This window comes from Brassica oleracea, chromosome C4 (genome assembly GCF_000695525.1).
Source record: "Brassica oleracea var. oleracea cultivar TO1000 chromosome C4, BOL, whole genome shotgun sequence".
Taxonomy (NCBI): Eukaryota; Viridiplantae; Streptophyta; class Magnoliopsida; order Brassicales; family Brassicaceae; genus Brassica; species Brassica oleracea.
In genome coordinates this window covers 20740076-20748518 of record NC_027751.1, presented here as the reverse complement: position 1 = coordinate 20748518, position 8443 = coordinate 20740076, and the positions used below count along the sequence as shown (strand labels likewise).

The following is an 8443-nucleotide window of genomic DNA, read 5'->3' as shown; positions in this document are numbered from 1 at the left end:
TTTTTTTTTATAATGTCGATTACTTACTTGTCCCTATTTACTTATTTTAAATATTTTTGTAGGCGGTTCCTAAAAGGAAAGGAGGCCGTTTAGTTGGGTTGGCCCGTCGTGCTTCTTCGTATCCGGCATCTTCTTCGCAAGCTCCGTATGCCGATCCCATGATTCTCGAGGAGCTACATGACAAAGATGAACGGATTGGGGCATTGGAGGAGCAGAACACCACTATCCTTTCGGAGAATGCCACTATCCGTTCGGAGAATGCCACTATCCTTGCTGAGTTGGCATCCCAGAAGAAGTTCAACACCGAGATTATGCAGAAGCTAGATCGTTTGATGTCTTCGAGTTCATCTTAGTTTATTTCGGCTTTTTAAAACTTTCGGAATGTTTTTTTTTTCTATTTCGGTTTGTATGAATTTTAAACTTTATGAATGTTTTTTTCCTATTTCGGTTTTTATGAATTTAAATTTTATAATATTATTAGTTTTAAATTTCCGATTTTTTAAATTTATTAATATCAAAAAATATATAAAAATGCAAAATTAATTTGTAAAAAAAAATGGGTATATACCGACGGACAATGGTCGTCGGAATATACCGACGGACATATATCCGTCGGAATATACCGACGAACCACGTTCGTCGGATATTACCGACGGACAACGTTCGTCGGAATATACCGACGGACAATGGTCGTCGGTATATTCCGACGGAAATGTGGTTTGTCGGTATATTCCGACGGATATATGTCCGTCGGTATATTCTGACGACCATTGTCCGTCGGAATAAACCGAGGAACACTCTACGTCGGAATTGTCCGACGAACGTTCTTCGTCGGTACGTTGTTTTCCGATGAACTCTGGTCTCGTGTATCCGCATCGTAATATCGTCGGAAGTTTGTCAGAATGACGTTTCTCGGTATTCGTCAGAAAGTCGTCGGAAGTTCTGACGAAATTCCGACGAATTTTTTTTTCCGACGAAACGATACCGACGAACGGGTTCGTCGGAAATTCGTCGGAATCGGTCTATTCCGACGAATTTCCGACGATTTCGGCCATCAGAATCCCCCTGTTTTCTTGTAGTGACAAAATATAAGCATGGAAAATAAACTTTCATCGAAATAAGATCTAACCCTAGGAAACTGATGTACTTGTATTGTTCAACAAAATACAGAAAAAAACTTACACAACCGGGATTTGGAGAGACCAAAATGCAGAAAAAGATAGATATTAGGGTTTGCAGAAAAAGCATCAATGAAGAGTCTTAGAGCATGATTATAGGGTTTCTTAAGAGGGATTTTTAAGTTATTGTAGGATTTAATTAAATCAAAACAAAATTAAAAGGCTGTTATCGATCCTTAAGAAAGGGTTTTGGGGACCGATTACTAAAGGGTTTTTTTACCCCACGTGTCAGCAAACCAGAGGAAACGCATTTATTTTTCTTTTTTCTTTTCTTTTGTTTTTCTCGTCTTCTCCGATTCTCCGCCAGACCAAGATCGTGTTTGACGCTCCGACGAAGATCGTGTCTGCAATCGCTGTGATTTGTGGTGTGGACTAAGTCGGCTTTGAGCAGGATCTATGGATCGTTTGAGAAGCCGTCGGAGAAGAAGAAGGGGTATGTGCTTCCCAGGGCTGATGGTGAAGATGGTGAAAACTGTCACCGTGAGAAGACTTGGAAGAAGAGGTTTTTCTGTGGGCATCTTACAGAAGCCAAATACTGACCAAAACTGGTATTTGGTAGTTTTTTCATTAGACAAACTCCGCTTCACGTTTTAGCTCTGTGATATTGTGCTTGCTATATACATGTTGTGACTGATTTTGATAAACCAGTGCGAGGCATGATGTATTACCGAAAGGCTTTGGAGCTCCAGGCCTTCCTTGATATGGCAAAGGATGAAGGTGCCTCACGAAACTTTGTTATGATTACTTCTAAAACCTGTGTATACATTTCTGAATCTGCTTCTTGTTCTGTTTAAGAATTAATGAAAGGGTACAAGGCTCTCGAGTTAACTAGCGAAGACGCCTCAAAGAGCGGAAAGTCACTCGGGGCTCAGTGTCAAGTCACTTCTTGTTCTCTCTGAACCACAGAGAGGAAAGCCTGTTTTGTTGGTGTCTCTTCTTGAGAGAGCTGCTGAAGTAGTGAAAAACTCGAATGATGGACTGTGGAGAGCCTCGTTTGATGAGTTTTTCACACTTCTTACCAAATATTGTAGGAGCAAGTATGAGACTATACATGGACAGAACCAGGAGAATGCAGCAGCTGAGGTGTTCGAGGCAGCTATAAAGAGGGAGATGCCTGCTGAGATTTTGCGTGCGAGCCTGCGTCATACGAGTGAAGACCAGCAGAACTTTTTATTAAACTTTGGTCGTAAAGGTTTTTCTTCACCGCCTGTGAGCGAGTTGAAAACCGGTGCAAGGAGTAGCCAGGTGAACTCTGAGTCTGTCAGGGATTAACTTTAACATGGGAGGTCTGTGGATCAAGCATGGAGAACGTGTGAGTTGCTGGTGTAGGAATCTTTCACAAGCTTCAGGTGATGAATGTTGTTTTCTTTTCTTTTTTAGATTGTACGTTTTAGATCTCTTTAAACTTATGGTTGCGTGTGAAAGGATGGGGAAAGAAACATTGAAAGTGGGAGTTGGTCGGGAGAGCTGTGTTTTTGGTGCTCTGGTGATGGAGACTCCTATCTATGTGTAGGACTCTTTTAGGGTTTTAGGAGTTTGGAATGGAGACTAGTGTTTGTGACTCTGTACAGGCTGATGGTGAGTGGTGATGACGCAAGATGATGATGGGTTATGATGGTTTTGATGCGTGCGGGAGCTAACAGCTTCTTTATTGCAGAGAATGTGGTAAAGGTTTCACTTCTTCTAAAGCTCTTTGTGGTCACATGGCTTGTCACTTTGAGAGAGAGAAGAGGGTGTCATGTTCTCATTTTTTTCAGGTCAAGAAGAGTGCAAAGTCATCAGTCATCAGTCATCAGTCATCAGTCATCAGTCACGGACTTATGTAGTAATCACTTGTGTAGGTCAAGAAGAGTGTAAAGTCATCTTCTGTATATCAGTCACGGGCAATGCTTACGTACTAACTCTTGTAGTCTTGTATTCTTGCAAACTCTTGTAGTCATCAGTCAAGAGTTTTGTGAACTCTTGTAGTCTTGTGAACTCTTGTAGTCTTGTCTATATAAACTTTGTATACCAAACTTTTATTCACAACACAACACTCTTCTTCATTCATCACGCATCTTCTCTCATCACGCATCTTCTCTCAAGTTCCTTCTCAAGTTCTTTCTTGAAAACAAGTTTCATAAACAAGTTTATAAACAAGTTTCCTTCGACTTGTAAACAAGTTTTATAAAAAAATTTCATCTCATGGTTTCTTTTTCTCAAAACACTTTTGAGGGATCACTTGATGAAAATTTTGATCAATATTTTGATCAAACCTTTGAGAATTTTTCCATTCATTACCTTCGAGAATTTTTTCATTCAAGCTCGGATGTTTTTTTCCAATTTATTCTCGATTGTTGTACTAATCTTTGTTTTTATGTTTTTTTTAAAATCTATGTTTTAAATGTTATCTTTTAATATGTTTTATTTAATAAATAAATTTAATTTTAAAAAAGAAGTTTAATAATTTTTTTTTAAGTACCCTTAATTAAGAAACTCCCATTGCACCACTCAAAATGGAAGTTTCTTAACAAAAGTTCTTATGTTACATTTATTACTAAAAAAATCATTAAGAACCCCATTAGGGGTTTTAGGGATAATCATGCTCTTATATATAAAACAATTTTGTAGGCTTAGAGCATAATTTTCGCAAAAACCGTTACAGGTTTTAAAATTTTTTTTTTTATCTGATTTAAAAAAAAAAAATTAAAATCTAGCCAATCGCTGGCCGCCACGTGTCGGTAGGATCCGCGAACAGTACAAAAAACCCTCAACAAGCGATCTTTATTTGGTCGTTTATGTCAACGATTTTTAACATTTTTGCGGGGTCTACACACTAAGAAACTCCTTTATCTAGTGCGATAATCCTGGTCTTATGTCGTTTGAGTTGAACAATAGAGACTCTTAATACTTGTATATTTTATTGGGGCCATAATATATTTGTATCTTCGTACGAGAAAGCCCAACATCGATATGTTGGACTTTTTCATTTCTTAAATTTTTTTTTAAAAAAAATCTGAGAAAGGTCCATATATAATTTTCCTTTGGTAAGACAACATTAATCTATCTTTTCTTTTACAAATATGTACTGGATACTATTATCTCAGTCTATATGTTTAGAAAGTTATCTTAAGACTAACTAATATGTAATAAAATAAAATAAAATTAAAGAGTGTGAGCAATATATTTCCATGTAAGTATGTTTAAAAATATTAACATTATAGTCCATATTATAAAAATAGAAAATCAATTTTTTTAAGTCCCCTTGAAATGCTTTAATAGTCACAACTCACAACAGTTCCATCGCAGTAAAATTTTAATTAAACACACTGGGAACCATGTAAAATACATTGTTATCTTCAAACAACAAAATACAATATATGGATAGAACAGTTTGTCCATACCATCATAATCATAGTGATATCATCATTATTTTCTTCACTATCATATCCATCAGCATTTGAAACATCCAAGTGTGCTTTGGAAATACATTAAATGATTGGTTGAGCAAAAAAAATATTGCAAAATCAGTTTTGCTAATGATAAGACTCTGAATAGTATGATTTTGAAAAAGACAACATAACTTGATTTGTCTTTAACCTCTTTGTATAAGCTATTCCTTTTTCTTTCTTTTTATCTGAAAAACTAACACTATAGAGGGTTATCATTTACACGAACAGGAGTAAATACTTATTCAACCATATTAAATACATAAAACACAACATTTTATAATATTTATTGGTCAACATTTTTTTATTACTATGGAATAGATGAATGAAGGGAAAAATCAATGTCCGTTTATTGTGTCTGCGGTGAATACATAAGGATGTAGATTGGTCACATCAGAGAGTACACTTCAAAAATTTCTATTCAAAGGCAAAGAAGTCGATGTTAAATGTCAATAATCTTATGATTGAGTATTTGCTGCTTCATTGTTCTTAGGTGTTCTCTTCCTCTTAGCAGCAGATCCTTGATGTTTGTACCGATTTGGTCGGAAACAAGTGAGAGAGACGAAACTCGTCGGTGGGTTAGTAACAAAGGCGTTTATTTAGATCGAGAAGAGGTTTGTCGTTACAAATGAGGAAACAGACGGTGAAAACAAGCCGGTGAAACATAGTTCACCGGGAAAGTACAAGTCGGCGAGAATAAAGTAGAATAAGAACCCTAATTCTAGCCGCTAAGTGTGTGTAGTAAATTTCAGGTCTCTTTCCTGATGTCTCCTCGTCTTCTTATACAGCTGGTCTTCACTTCTCCTTACCCTAGGTCACCTTGTTTGATGCGCTTCAGCCCGTCGGGCCGAGTGATTAGGCCGTCAAGATGAGCCGCTAAGACGATCTACTTTTAGTCGTCTGCTTGAGTCGGCTAAAAGTAGTCCCAAGCCGAGCTGGTGTTTTGTCATTCAGCTCGTAAAGCTGACCTCATACTCACTTCTGATGGGCCAGACCTGCTATCTGATGGGCCTTGTGGGGGAGATGGAATCCACCTCCTACAGTAAGTCCCCCCAGTTCACTTATGAATGGCGCAGCCATTCTCAGTGAATTTTTGAGTTAGGTTCAAAAGGTAGACGGTCTGGCGCCAGAATCAGTAAATCGCTAGCATGGTTGAGAATGTAGCGGACGTCTTAATTATGATGTTTTGTCATTTGTTACGATGCCTCTGTCCCGCCTTTCTTGAGTATCCTTAAATCGCTGTGCGTCGCCTCTTGGTTTTTAGGCCGACTGGATTGCTATCTGGTCTTAACCTGTCTTCTCGGTTTGGTTTGATTCGGTGCGAATTGAAACCGTTGGTCAAGTTTATACTGGACTCTGGTTTACGCTGAGAAGCGGAACAGTCGTGAGAAAAAGCGTAATGGATGGTTTTTCGAGGCCCATTTAGACCTTTTTAGGCCTAATGATGATACCTTGGGGAAACACGCCCCCTCCTTTTCTATAATAGCTGACCCTTTCTCCTCCTCTCTACTTCTCTCTATAGATTTTGTCATAGATTAGAAGTTGGTTAGATCAGTTAGGAATTATGCCTCCGAAATAAAAACTGTCCCGGGAACAGAAGGGGAAGGCTGTTGCCTCCGATTCGAGTTCCGACAAAGATGTAGACGTGATTCATCGCGACACCATGATGGATACTGCAAGTCTTGATCTGACACCCCTAATCGTAGATGACCGGAAATGAAACGGTCGATGTTCTTCGATGGTCAATCCGAGATTGTCATAATAATTCTGATCGCCTTAGACCAACAACCAAAGAACACCAACACTCCTATCATATATCATTATAGGCTTTTCAACCCGAAAAAGCAATACATGATAGTTAGTTCGTCCGAACAAGGACTAATATCATATGGAACCCGTATTTTATAAACATTCCTTATATATCATTCAAAAGAATCTTACAAAATCTGTTATAAATAAACCTCGAGGTTTTTGGTCAACAAATCTTATACATAAGAAATATCAAAACGACTTTGCAAGGATAATAAAACTACCGCTGACTAATGCTCTTCCTTCCTGTCTTAGAGTAAGGACTCCAACCTACTGGTTACCTGCATCACAAATGAGTCATGATTAACTGTCATGAGTAACTAGTTTACTCAGTGAGTCTAATCCCGCACCCCAAAATATATCAACAATATCTCGAGCAATCGACACCATTTGTATGCAGTAGAAACATATTCCATAAATAATAATTATATATATAAGGCCTATCCTTCCATCATTGTGAATCTAATCTTATACCTTGCTTCATATTCCCGTCTTTCATATCACTCATATAATCATACATATATATATATGCAAGACCCGAGAAACCACAAAGGCTAAACGATTTTAGCGAGTTAGCATCACCATCATCGCCGTCAGATATTACAAACATCTAACGCTGCATGCAGTTATACGGCCTCCAGGGTGCGACCCCATCATCGTGTCTTCATGACCTTGTTCCGTATCGCAGGACCAATTCACAGTAATAATCATTCATACATGAATATTTTGGAAGACATGTTTATAATAAGACTCACATGATTAATACTTCCATACTTAATTATATTATATATTATTACTTGAAAACAAGTACTAAGGTTCGGGAGTAAACCTCTATGAACATTCATGAATATTTAATAAGTGTTTACACTAAGTAAACACCTCACCAATTTAATATTGATCAAGAGACTTGCTTATCAATCAAGCGTAATCCGTAATTTCAATCAAGAAACACTCAGTCATAACTCATCAATCATCTATCTAGACTCACCTTTGAATCCATGAGACTGGCTAAAAAAGACTAGACTCGAGCTCACGCTAATCATACTCCGCTTCTGGATCACTCTGGATATAAAATAACCACAACAATCCGGCTGATCCAACCATTTTCCTTGACCATCTGAACTCAAAACAGAACGGGTTGAACTCAACTCAGTTCATAATATTTCAGTTTCAGTTCCGTTCATATCAGTTTGGTTCAAGACAAGTTCAGCTCTGGTCCTAACAATTCAGTTAAACTCAGACTGCATCAGTACATGACAAGTTCAGACCATAGATTCTCGGCTCTGATCAGTTTAAAACAAGACCAAATCAGTTTGGGTTATTTCAGACAGTTCACATACGTTCAGAAACTGGTTCTATGAGACAGATTCAATCATAAACCAACCAAGACTGAACCATATATGAACTTAGACCACTGATCATGACAGGTTAAACAAGACACAGCACTGAGTTCTCATCAAACTGATCTGAAACAGGAGAATGAACCTTACCAAAGTCAACCAAAGCTTTAGATGGTCTCGGCTGATCCTCTTCTTCAAATTGAATTCATGGCTGACATCAAACAGAGAGTTAAGGCACAGTTAAAACTCCAACAGAACAGCGCACAGCTTTAATCCAAACATAAAGCTTCACTAAAACTGATCTGATCAAACTGATCCGAACAACTGACTGAAGATCTTACCGGTTTAGTACTTCGAGATTGATAAGCTGTGAAGTGATCTCATGAATCTTATGGACCATCTATAAATTTTTCACACACCACAGTCACTGATTCAAGCCACAAGAGAGTTAGGAAGGGTCGCCCATGCTCAGATCTCTCTTCACAATTTTTTTCATGAATTTTTCTTACAGATTTTTTTTCTAAATTTTCTCTCTTTTTCTCTCAGGTTTTCTATGAAAATTATCTTGTTTTACTGCAGGTTATGGATTTCCAGAGGAGAGAAGATGGTGTTTTATAACATAAGAGGTTGCTTCACCTCACGGTTTCCCCTTTACACAAAACTACAGCTTTGTAAGGGCAGGTGACAA

General features: G+C 37.9%; 1 long non-coding RNA gene across 3 annotated transcripts; it reads left to right on the top strand.

The window, feature by feature from the left end:
* Positions 1-1484: 1484 nt before the first annotated feature.
* LOC106336568 lies at positions 1485-3227 on the top strand. Of its 3 annotated transcripts, XR_001268855.1 has the most exons (5): positions 1485-1726; positions 1827-1895; positions 1974-2527; positions 2604-2849; positions 2936-3227. It is a non-coding gene; the product is annotated as an uncharacterized LOC106336568 (long non-coding RNA). The 3 variants fall into 3 exon arrangements; XR_001268854.1 differs by having other exon boundaries at positions 1974-2843; XR_001268853.1 differs by having other exon boundaries at positions 1974-2849.
* Positions 3228-8443: the final 5216 nt, after the last annotated feature.